This window comes from Pogoniulus pusillus, chromosome 4 (genome assembly GCF_015220805.1).
Source record: "Pogoniulus pusillus isolate bPogPus1 chromosome 4, bPogPus1.pri, whole genome shotgun sequence".
Lineage (NCBI taxonomy): Eukaryota > Metazoa > Chordata > Aves > Piciformes > Lybiidae > Pogoniulus > Pogoniulus pusillus.
Genome location: NC_087267.1, coordinates 24,124,993 through 24,138,106, shown reverse-complemented (window position 1 = coordinate 24,138,106; position 13,114 = coordinate 24,124,993).

The window sequence follows — 13,114 nt, the reverse complement described above, 5'->3', positions numbered from 1 at the left end:
AGTGTGCACAGGTGGCCAAGAGAGCCAATGGCATCCTGGCCTGCATCAGGAACAGTGTGGCCAGTAGGACAGGGTTATTCTTCCCCTGTACTCAACACCGGTCAGGCCACACCTTGAGTACTGTGTCCAGTTCTGGGCTCCTCAATTCAAAAGAGATGTTGAGGTGCTGGAATGTGTCCAGAGAAGGGCAACAAGGCTGGTGAAGGGCCTGGGATACAAACCATATGAGGAGAGGCTGAGGGAGATGGGGTTGTTTAGCTTGGAGAAGAGGAGGCTCAGGGCAGATGTCACTGCTGTCTACAACTACCTGAAGGGAGGTTGTAGACAGGTGGGGGTTGGTCTCTTCTGCCAGGCAACCAGCAATAGAACAAGGGGACACAGTCTCAAGTTGTGCCGGGAGAAGTCTAGGCTGGAGGTTAGGAGGAAGTTTTTCCCAGAAGGGTGATTTGCCATTGGAATGGGCTGCCCAGGGAGGTGGTGGAGTCACCGTCCCTGGAGGTGTTCAAGAAAAGCCTGGCTGAGGCACTCAGTGCCATGGTCTAGTTGACTGGATAGGGCTGGGTGCTAGGTTGGACTGGATGATCTTGGAGGTCTCTTCTAACCTGGTTGATTCTATTATTCTATGATTCTGTGACCTATCAATGTTGTGTATTGAATTTTATAAACATAAGAATATAAAAATAAAACCAGATAGTTTTATTTCAAGCAAACAGGAAAAGCAGAATAGATAAAAAGAGCAGTATTCACTTGTTGGGCAAAACAACAGCTATATCACATTCCAGTCTTCCAGGGATACTTTTTCTGCTAATGTTCTCAGCCTTTTAATTCCTTGATGCAAAGTCAACCATGTCTAATAAGCAAAATTCAAGAAAACACCATCTATCTGCTCTAAAGCTGCAGTAAATGTGAGATCATTAACATTTCAACCTGGGCCAGAAAACTGCCCATGTGCTTACTAAAAAGTAAACATTATCCCTTGTATACAAAAGTAGTTTAATTTTCCTGAAGTGGCAAATAGTGACAACTGATGCTCCAGACTTTTTCTTATTTTTAAAGAAAAAATCTAACATAAAATTTATATATATATATATATATATATATATATATATATATATATTTAAATTCCCATTAACTTAATGGCTCATATCTGTTCTCTCAGGATGACTGCATTCAAACAAGGTCTTCAAATGTCTTAAGAGATTTTCTGAAATTCATTTCAATAGGCTTAGACAATTCAGATTAGAATTCAAGTTACAGCAAATGCAATGTAATTCCACACAGTTTGCTGACCAAAATAAATTACAATAAAAATCATAATGTAGAAAGATGTGCTTTTATGAAATATTTATAAACATATCTAAATCATCATTTTCAAGGTGATAAAGATTATAAAGCTTTTTTAAAGATCAATTACAATGCATTAGTGTTCAGGAAATATTGTTACTAAGTATTGTAATGCAAAATTCTTATGGATAACTTTTTTTTTTTTTTTAAATATATTAGTACTCTTCTTGATTGGGATTTAGGAGATACTAAGAGCAGGGCCCTGTGTTATTTATACAATGTCACACTGAAGGTCATACTAAAAGGCATCCTTGTTTTCCACAGATGCCTTTGTTTCTTGTTTCTTTCTCATTTGAATTTATATGGTAGGTATGATCTATATATTTCAACAAAGAATTGTATTATCTGGAAGTCAGAAATAAAAATGTATTTTAAAGGAATAATACATTAATAGTCTGTTGACTGCTATACTTGAAGAAATGCATATAAATATATCCACTTAATGACTAGTGTAAGGAGAAATAAAAATAGCTCAAACAAATAAACATTAGCAGCAGTATCTCATAACTGCATTAGGATTGCTGTGGAGTACTATATCTTGGTAAGCAAGATCATTTGAGGAAAGGCTTACGTGAATGTCATTTACTAACTTTAATTTATGTGCTATATTCTTGTGCTGGATGAGTTGGTCCAGTGCAGTCAGTCTTTTTCCATTTTCCCTGTATCACTTATAATTCTGTAGATCTCTAATATGTCTTTTCCCTGTCCTCAGTCCAATTTATTCCAAGCTCATGAGTCTAATTGTATTTAGTGCTTGGAACCTTCTCTAAACTTGCAATTTTCCTACTGTCTGGTTTTCAAACAGTTAAAATTCTAGTCTAGTCTCCATGCAACAGGGACCAGCACCCTATTTAAGCCTCTTTGACCAAATGAATTTAGTAATATTGTATGGGTTCAGCTACACCTGAAGTTTCTAAAATTTAGTGTCACTTTAGAATCCTTTAATGCATACTGAAGAAGATGTTGACTCAGATCCTGGCCTTTGCTCGTTTCTTTCAACATAATGTGGCCTTCAAAAAGCTTTGAGCCTCATTTGCTGGCAGCCTCATCAGCAGGATGAAGCTGTTTACTTCATTCATGTTTATGAGCACTGTGCATTCAGCTGTGGTGCTCATGTTGGCCTGTTAATCAAGAGTGTCTACATAGTGTAGGTATTTCCATGTGAACATACATATGCACATGCGTGGCATGACACGCATAGTTTCACTACTAGCAGGACCCAGGAACAGAAAACCACAGCAGCCTCACATATGGCGTCTTGGGGAAGGAAAAATCACTTGAATGTTGGAGGTTGTAATTTGATGCCATTGAACTGACAAAAACAACTCCCCTTGCTCTTGGAGTGAACTGCATGTAGCATTCCCTATTAACATGCACCTATGTGTACTTTTTTATTTAATAATTAAATATTGTGTACCACTAATGTTAGGTATTCTCATAATCAAGAAACACATTTAGTGCACAAAACAAGCACAAAAAAGATTTTGCTTTCTGAAAAAAAAATATAGTTATAGTGAATTCCTTCATTTGAACAAAAGAAAGCCACTGTATTTGAAGGTTTTCCAATTGTTCTAACATCAAGATAATAACATCGCCTCAAATCTTTACAAGTGAAAAAATTGCTATATAGATTGATTCCAAATCCTTGTCCATCTGCCACCTGCTGATGTTTATTTCTCTGCTTCCTATTGATGTTCCACTTAAGCCCGACAGCCTTTTTAACTCAATGCAAAAAATTGTAAAAAGAGAACGAGAGTATGGATAGAGTGGGTCTATTTAAGGTCTGTAAACCAAGTATACTGACTCTGTGGAATACATTGAATTTCACCATTGTCCTGCATTACCCAGTATGCATGACCAGGACCTTCAGCAGAAACCACCCCTCGGACAGGTTTCCCTTTGCCTTGTATGGGACAGTTTTCCCATACAGATTCTTTTCACGTACAACAGGAACTTTATCACCGTCTACTGTTTGGACCAAATCTGATTGTGCAGGTCCTGCTCTGTTTACCGAACCTCTACTATTTACCAACCAGGTAGCTTGTGCTAAATGTTTGTCCCAGTTTTTCAGAGTCCCACCCCCCATGGCTTTTAGGGTGGTTTTCAGCAAACCGTTGTAGTGCTCAATCTTCCGTGAAGCTGGTGCATAGTAGGGTATGTGGTAGTTCCAATAAATACCGTGCTCTTTGGCCCAGTTTTTCACAAGATTGTTCTTGAAATGAGTGCCATTGTCTGACTCGATTCTCTCTGGAGTTCCCTGTCTCCACATGATCTGTCTCTCCAAACCAAGAATGGTGTTACATGCAGTAGCATGTGGAACTGGATAGGTTTCCAGACTTCCAGTGCTGGCCTCTACCATCACTAGCACATACTGCTTGCCAGATCGAAATCGAGGTAAAGTGATGTGGTCAATCTGACAGGCTTCACCATACTTGTACTTTGACCATCTCTCACCATACCATAAGGGCTGGATTTGCTTAGCCTGCTTAATAGCATCACAGATGTCACAGTCATGGATGACTTGGGTGATAGTGTCCATGGATAAGACAATTGACCTATCGTGTGCCCATAGGTATGTTGCATCTATGCCCTGATGTCCAGATGAATCATGGGCCCACTGAGCTAGGAACAGTTCACCTCAGTGTTTCCAGTCAAGGTCAAGATCAGAGTTTGCATCAACCTGAGAAATTTTAGTAGCTTGGTCTGCCTGCTAGTTGTGTTGGTGTTCCTCAGTGGCTCTGCTCTTGGGCATGTGTGCGTCTACGTGTCGCACCTTCACTGGAATTCTCTCCAGCCGTGCATCAATGTCCTGCCATAGATCAGCACACCAAATAGGCTTTCCTTTCCTCTGCCAACCATTCTTCTTCCAGTCCTTTAGCCAACCCCATAGAGCATTGGCTACCATCCATGAGTTGGTGTAGAGGTAAAGGATTGGCCAATTTTCACATTCAGCCGCATCAAGAGCAAGTTGGACAGCTTTTACCTCAGTGAATTGACTGGATCCTCCTCTCCATCTCTCGCTTCGGTAACTCTCCTGGTAGGACTCCAGACTGCTGACTTCCATCTTTGCTTGTTCCCAACAAGACGACAGGAACCATCTGTGAACAAAGCATAGTTCTTTTCCTGATCAGAGAGATCACCATAGGGAGGAATTTCCTCAGCACGAGTTATTTTCTCCTCTGGAGGTTTGGTACAGTCTGTGCCTTCCGGCCAGTTGGTGATCACCCCCACCAGACCAAGTCGGTCGAGATTACCCATTTGTGCTCGCTGGGTTATCAAAGCCATCCATTTAGACCAAGTTCAATCTGTGGATTCATTCAGTGATGAACCTTTGCCTTTGAACATCCAGTTTAGAACTGGCAGTCTAGGAGCTAAAAGCAATTGTGACTCAGTTCCAATCACTTCAGATGCTGCTTTCACTCCTTCATAAGCTGCTAGTACCTCTTTCTCTGTTGTGGTGTAATTTGCCTCTGAACCCCTGTAGCTACGACCCCAGAAACCCAGTGGATGACCACATGTCTCATTTGGAGCTCTCTGCCAAAGGCTCCAAGTTGGACTATTGTCACTGGCAGCTGTGTACAGAGTGTTCTTAGTATCTGGACCACATTGTAGAGGTCCCAAGTCCACTGCATGGACTAGTTCTCACTTGATCTGATCAAAGGCTGCTTGTTGCTCTGGTCCCCACTCGAAATTGTTTCTCTTATAAGTCACATCGTGGAGAGGTTTGACAATTTGACTGAAACCAGGAATGTGTAGTCTCCAAAATCTCACTGCACCCAAGAACGATAGAGTGTCCTTCTCATTGGTGGGAATGGCCATGGTAGAGACTTTGTTGATCACATCCTGAGGAATGTAACGGTGACCATCCTGCCACCGCACTCCCAGAAACTGAATTTCTTTGGCAGGTCCTTTGACCTTGTCTCTCTTAATGGCAAAACCTGCTTGCAACAGAATGTCAATGATTTTGTTACCTTTCTCAAAGACTTCCTCAGCAGTTTGGCCCCACACTATGATGTTGTTGATGAACTGGATGTGCTCTGGAGCTTTACCTTTCTCCAATGCACTGTGAATGACTGAATGACAGATCGTGTTTCCACCCCTGAGGCAAACGGTTGAACTGGTACTGGATTCCTCTCCAGGTGAATGCAAACTGAGGCCTGCACTCCTTTGCTAGCACAATATACAAGCAAATATTTATAGTATATACAATTATATACAGAAATATACAAGCTAAAAGGTAATACAGAAACACAACTCCCCTCCCAGAAACTTGAGTCCCCAGGAGGGGCTCTCAAACACCCCTGCACCTTCCCCCTACCCCTCTCAACCTTACCCCAGTCCTAAGGAAGAAAAAGAGGTTCAGCCAAGAGGTTAAGAAGCAAAGGTGAGTGGAAGGTGAGGTTAGGGAACTGCAGCTCAGTCAGAAGCCCAAGGCAGAGTGTGACAAAAATGGCAAGAGTGTTATCTAATATTTTTCCTCTCTTCTTCAGCAAGACTCTGAGGGGATCAGACATCACCATTCTTTTCCTTTCACAGCCTATGATCTAGTTCTTCTCACCAAAATAGCTCCAAACTAGCACATATGGCTACATTAATGACTTAGTTAACTAAAAAATCAAATACATTTAGTTTGTCTTAGAAGAAACGGAGAAAGTAGTCAGTGTGGGAAAGCCTTATGTATTCTGTCTGTACTAAGGACCAAGTGTGGGAGTATGAACAGCCTCAGAAATGGAAACAGATATTCACATCCAGCATGATTCTTTTTCTAAGGTCTGTTTACATAAAAGGACATTAAAAACTTCTCACTTGAAACTATAGTTGTTACCACAAAGACATTTAACAAAGTCAACGTACAACTAAACCTACAACAATGAAAAGTACAGGTTAGATATAGAACTCTGGTCAGGTTGCTCTCACAGCTAAGTCTAATTAAGCAAAGTTACAAGCAGGATAGGAAAAGCTCAAACAGAGAGGACTTGACAAACCTTGACCCTGAGGTCACAGTCCAAAGCTTACGACCTGTTGTGAGCAATGCTAATGTATTACAGGACCCCGAGGATACAATTTCAAGTACAAAATTATATTGAAAAGTGAAGCAAAGAAGTGTTCATTCAATTTGAATAACTCTAAGGATTTTATAGAGGAAACATACAACTACTGCTTTGGAACTGGATCTTATATTCCTGCTCTATGTAGAAATTATTTGCCATTCTCCAAATTAATCTACAGAAGCACAACTGCTTCTTCTTGAATACAGCCTTCATAGATGATTTTTTTTTTCAATAAGACTGTGACAATCTATGCAGAAAGAGCATACTCTTAAAATCTAATATGTCAAAATAATAAGTCTTTTCAGAGAGGTAACCCTTTTTTTTTTTTTACTAAGCCACATCTTTTTTGGAAATACATTTATGTTTTTGAATATTTATCTGTGTACTGGAACTAACCTTAAAAATACTTTAGAAATACTAGACAGTATCTAGGAGAAAATCTGTGTTGCAATGTGAAGCTGAATTAATTCAGCTGAAAACTGAGCATTCTGAAGAAATGGTGATGATTTAGTACTAGAACATTCTGTTAAAGAAAATACTTCAGGACTGAGTGACTTTCTGTGTGAAGTTCCCGAGACAAACACCTTCAAGAGAAGGGAAATAATTTTTATTTCTAAAACATGTTTTGCATATAAGACCTTTATGGTCTTAGAACTCTTATAAGCCAGACACACACTCCAGCCTCCTGAGGATCAGTTTGTTGCCTTAGTTTCCAGGCTTAGTTTCAGCTAAAATGTCTGTTCTGGAGGCATAGCTAAAGTGAAGCATCTTTTTGTAGTGGTTTGGGAATTAGGAATTCACCAAGACTAAACTCAGCTGGCTGAAAGTTAAGGACTGAAGTTGTATTTATAGTTTTGCACAATTTAGAAGCAAAATATATACAATACATATAGACATATTTACAACTATAAATAGTAATGTGCAAGTAAAAAATAACACAGAGATACAAAACCCTTTCCAGTAGCCAGACTGCCCAGGAGGGCTCCCAACCACCCTTCCACCTTCTTTCCACTCACTCCCTTATCTCAGAATCCTCTTTACATGCAGGGTGAGCTGGAAAGGTCAGCAAGAGGTGTTAGAAACAGAATGATTACTTGAGAATATGCAGGTTCAGGCAGAAGAGTTAATATGGCAACATCCAGGCAACTGACTTATCTTTGTTTGCATCCTTGTTTCTATACGTCCCAGCAGAACAAATGGATAATATAGACATCACCATTATTTTCCTTTCTCATCCAATAATATAATTTCTCTCAGTAAAATATTTCAATTAGCCTTGAACCAGCATACTTTTTTTGCAGTGCTCATTGTTAACAACCAAGTTAGCACTGGGTCATGTCCTTCAGCATCACATCTACATGTCTTTGAAACCCTTCTAGGGCTGGTAACACCACCACTGTCCTGGTCAAGTCTTGAGAACCCATTGGGGGAGAACAGTGTTCTCTAATCCAATCTAGACCTTTCCTAGGGCAACTTGAGGCTGTTTCTCCTTGTCCTGTTGTTTGTTAATGAGGAGGCAAATTCTTACTTGGATTCAACCTCCTTTCATGGAGTTGTAGAGACCCAGGACATCTCCCCTCAGTCTCCTTTTCTCCAGGCTAGGCAATCCCAGGTCCCTCAGCTGCTCTTCACAGGACCTGTGCTCAGACCCTTCATAAGCTTTGTTCCTCTTCTTTGGATATGTTTCAGCATATCCACAAGCTTGGATGTCAGGGAAACATTCTCACAACTGAACCATCTCTTACATGTTGGATTAATGAAAAGTCCTTGTTGTGTCACTGCAGCTACTCAACTGTGTCACCTATCAAACCAAAGGCTTAATGCACTGATTTAATTAGGTTCTACATTGTTCAGACCCAGAGTCTCACCTATCAAGTGGAGTAGAGTTCAGGAGATGACTGTGTGCAGCTGTTAAAAGCTGTTCTGTAAGCAATCAAGTGAGAAAACAATGCTGGAGGACGCGATTCTGTGATTCCTCTCCACTTCCTCTTTCCCCCATCTTCCTCCTCCTTTTCTTTGCATGTCCTTCCTTTCCTCTCCATCTTTTTATTTCCTCCATCTTCGTCCTTTCCTTTCCATCTCCATCCTTTTCCTTTCCATCTTTTCCATCTCTCTTCTTTCAGTATCATTTCCTTTCCCACTGCACATTTTCCCATTTTCCCCCCAAACCCAGAGCACCTGGGTTCTGTTGGAGTCTCCTTCCACCCCAGGTGTGACCTCTTCAACTTCTCACTCTCCTTTTTAATCATCCCCAGGAAAGGCAGAAGCCCTAAGATTGCCCAACTGGGCAGGGGGATCCTCCTCCCATCATCATTGGTGAGTTCTCATGGTGCACACTGGGTGAATGGTGAAGGAGATCAAAGGCCCTTTCTTGCTTTTTCTCCCTAATTCTGCAATTTAAGATGTATTTATGTTTTGTCTCTACTTGAAGGGATTTGGTCTTATGTAAAATGTAATCTATTTTATCTTTGAAAACAATGAAGATGGATATCTGAACTCTGATTACAGAGAAAAAAGTCTGTTCACTACAGCGGAAAACTCTTTTAGTGGCAAAGAAAGCCAACAGAACGCTGGGTTGCATCAACAAGAGCATAAAGAAATCATTGTCTCACTCTACTCAGTGCTGGTTAGACCACACTTGGAGCACTGTCTGCAGTTTTGGTCTCTGCTGTACAAAATCAGATGTGGATAGACAGGAAAGTGTCCAGCAAAGGGCCACAAGAATGACCAGAGGGATGGAAACCCTGCCAAAAACTGAGAGCTGGGTTTGTTTAGCCTGGAGAAGAATAGCTTAAGGAGAGACCTTATTATCATGGACCAGTACATAAAGGGTGGCTACCAGGATGATGAAGAATCCCTTTTTACATGGAGTCCCATGGAAAAGACAAGGAGTGATAGGGAAAATTTACTACTAGAGACATTCTCATTGCACTCCAGAAGAAAATCTTTCCCCATGAGCACAGTCAGACACTGGAATCATTTCCCGAGGGAAGCAGTAGAGTCTTCTACACAAGGCAGTTTTAAAACTTGGCTTGACAGGGTGCTGGGACAGCTCATTTTGACTCTGTTATTGCTTAGAAAGGTTGGATTAGATGGTCCTTGGGGTCCCTTCCAGCCTGGCATTCTGTGATTCATTTTTCATATCTTAGCCCAATTCCCACTGTGGGGTAATAGATTAAGACTGTCTTCTGTGCGAAGCACACACAAAGTATAGTAATCACCACTCTAGTGTTGCATGTGACTCATATAATAATTAGTGTATCAAGTTCCAATGTAGTTATCAATAGACACATCCTCTGTAATCAGGTTTTCCCATGCTACAGAAGCCTGCAATTTATTCTGCTTATGTTGTTGCCTTTAAATCCTAATTAATATTTAGAGTCACATGTAATTGAGTACAGTAATGGCTGTCTATACCCTAATTCGTTTGTAGTTGCAGGCCATCTGTTGTGGTGTATAAGCTTCCCATCTGTATTTAATAATTTACATAGAAGTGGACTTTCTTTTACCTTTAATTTCCCTCCTTTCTATTTCTTTGGTTTAGTTCATAAAATCTGAATTAAAATTAAGTGACTGAGGTGCAACTTTGTTTTCTTAAATACATAGTTCCATAATATTCAAAATTTTTTTGAAAAGTCATTTCTATAGGAAATTCAACCTCCATGTGATTTTTTTTTCAAATCATTTATTAACATTTTCTGTGTATTGTACAATTTACTGCTTATTATGTGATCTAGAGTGCAGGAGCTCAGGGGCCTCTTGTAGCTTTACCAAATGTTTTAGTGATAACATTTCAAAATCGTTAAAACAGGCACATCCTAATATCTTGATGAGGAGCTGCTTTTTGCTTTTTGGTTTACCACCAGTATGTCTTCAATTATGTGAGTCATACAGAGCTCATTCATACTTTACACATGTTCTCTTCTTCCTCAAATTTCTTATTTTTTAGTTCTCTCTTAAGTGAAGAAACTTTGGGTGTAAAAGGCAACCAGAGGAAAAGTAAATGCAGATTCAGGTTCACTGAGCCAGTATTTATTATGATACAGACAATACATAGAATGCTTTACAAAAAAATAGAGTAAAGCATGACTCAGAATCTATTTTTAGTCATGTAGGACCCAAGCCCTAATTTTTCAGCTTCCTTCTATTACACATTGCTGTACCACCCACCACCTCTGTGTGTGCAATCTACCTGGTTAGATATTAGAAGGGCTAGGTGATAGGTGGGACATGATGATCTTAGAGGTCTTTTCCAACCTGGTTAATTCTGTGATATACATTTCTCCACCAGGAGAAATGAGAACACAAAATTCACTGCCAGATGGTCTTGTTCTTTCACATAAAAGAAACTAACATTTGTTATTGGACAAGAATTACCAAATGCTTAGAAAGGTTGGATCAGATGGTCCTTGGGGTCCCTTCCAGCCTGGCATTCTGTGATTAATTTTTCATATCTTAGCCCAATTCCCACTGTGGGGTAATAGATTAAGACTGACTTCTGTGTGAAGCACACACAAAGAATAGTAATCACCACTCTTGTTCTTTCACATAAAAGAAACTAACATTTGTTATTGGACAAGAATTACCAAATGCTGTGTATAGACACTGATCCAAAAGATCAAGTAATATAAATCTGAGGGTATGTTAAACATGTGCATCCTAAGGGAGGAAGCTTTTGGTTTAGTTCTTAAATGTGATCAATCACTCTTGCAGAGCTTCTCCATCTTTCTGGAATATAAAGATAAGTCTAGGTAAATAAAAGTGGTTTTTTTTTTTTTTTTTTTTTTTTTTTTTTTCTTAAAGCTATCCTAATTAAGCATCTAAAGTGAGATGGGAGTAATTTTGGCCTAAAGTTGTTCCCTTTATATGTTGTGAGTTTTTTTTTAAACTCATTATTTCCTGTCCTTATTAATTTAAAATGTCAAATTTTAATTGACTCACAAAGATTAATTTTAATGCTGATGGATTTTTTTTTTATATCTTACATAATGACCTTCAGAACTGATCCTAGATTCAATCTAAGGCTCCTGGATATTGCTGTAATGCAAATGAAGAGTCATAATAATAACTACGACACAAGGATTAGGTCAGCCTTAGAATAACAACACATGAAGCTCAAAATGACAAAATAGTCAGGGGCATGATTCTGGCTACCAGGTCTTCTTTAAGAGTAAAAATTACTTGGCATTTGGATTTTATTTTATTTAATTTTAATTTCATGTTACTTTGTATTTTACTGTGTATTTCAGTTATCCTGTGTTCTGTGTGATACACCATAGAAATGAAATTTGTTCTTAGTAATACATTTTCTTCCATATTACAGTGGGATGTTATAGGCTTCAAGAGGCGATGGCAAAGAAACCTAACCTTCAAGAAGGCAGCACAGCAAGAATAAGAATAAAAATGTGGTGTAGGATTCTGCTCTCCTAACTGATCCACTGACCTTGTGTTAATATCTGTTTCTACTGCAGACTTGGGTTTGAATTAATGCACTAGTTTGTTTACTGAGCAATGGAAAGTTGCAAGCAATTTTGGGTTCCTCAAAGAAGGATCTGCCCATCAAACACAAAGCACTTCAGAAACCTTTATAGGTTTCTACATCTTCCGGTTGGCTGGGGTCTCGTGACCTGGAGCATTGTTCTCCATTTCAGTCACAACAGACCAGAACATCTCTTTAGCCTAAATGTGAGTTTTCTGTTATTCACCTCCTCCACATCCCATTGGTTGGGAGAAAGTAATTTGTCCATGGGCAAGAGCTTGTGAATGGCACAGCTGGTCAGTGGCAGCAGCCCCTTAAGTGTTGTGTAACTAGAAGGGCTTTTCAGATACATCTGAACTACAAATAGAAGTTCACTGTCTACAGTGATGATGACTGACTACAGTGATATAAAGCACACAATGCCAAGATGCAGTAAGAACTTGCAGCATGGTGTGAGACACAAAAGACTTCATGATCAGCTTAGACAGGAACTTGACAGAATGAATGAAACACTGCATGTTTTAGATGAGATATATTCTGGCATCAATCTTTCTTATAGTATTACATCCAGTGAACTTGACAGACAAGGTCCTTAAATTTGCTTACTGAAATATTATTTCATACTCCATATGATTAATTTTTGTAAATTGCTTCAAAAAATCTATTGTGGAAGAAAAATCCTAATGAATGTAAAAGTAAATGTATCCTAGTGTAAATCATAAAAACACCTAGAGTGATATTTGATAGAAGCCTGCATGACAGACGCACACAGACATATAAGATAATCGTAATTTTGTGTTATATGAAGGGGCAAACCCTTGATTTATCCTGAACAGACATTGGAAATGGGACAGCACAAAGTCAGTTTCCTGCTCCTTTGTGCTTCATACCAAGATGCAACTGGCATGTCTGTTAATCTTACAAGTGGAAAGAAGAGAGTTGTCTGAAGTCCAGAACCCTAGACATGACCTATAGCCTTCCTTGGTGATTGTCTACTTCTGTTCCACTACATAAGTGTTGTGCCTGTCTCACAAGTAGTATTAGTCAGCCTTTCCATTAATTTAATACCACATTTTACCTGTTATCTAAATTTCTTCTATATCAGCTTTATGTTAGTAAGATTTATCTTCATGTCCCTGGTGTAATGGCAACATTAACTGAAAAATAATTATTATTAAGTCAACAATTATCCAAGAAAAGATTCTTATTATTTGCTTTACTTTGAACATTGATGTTCAGT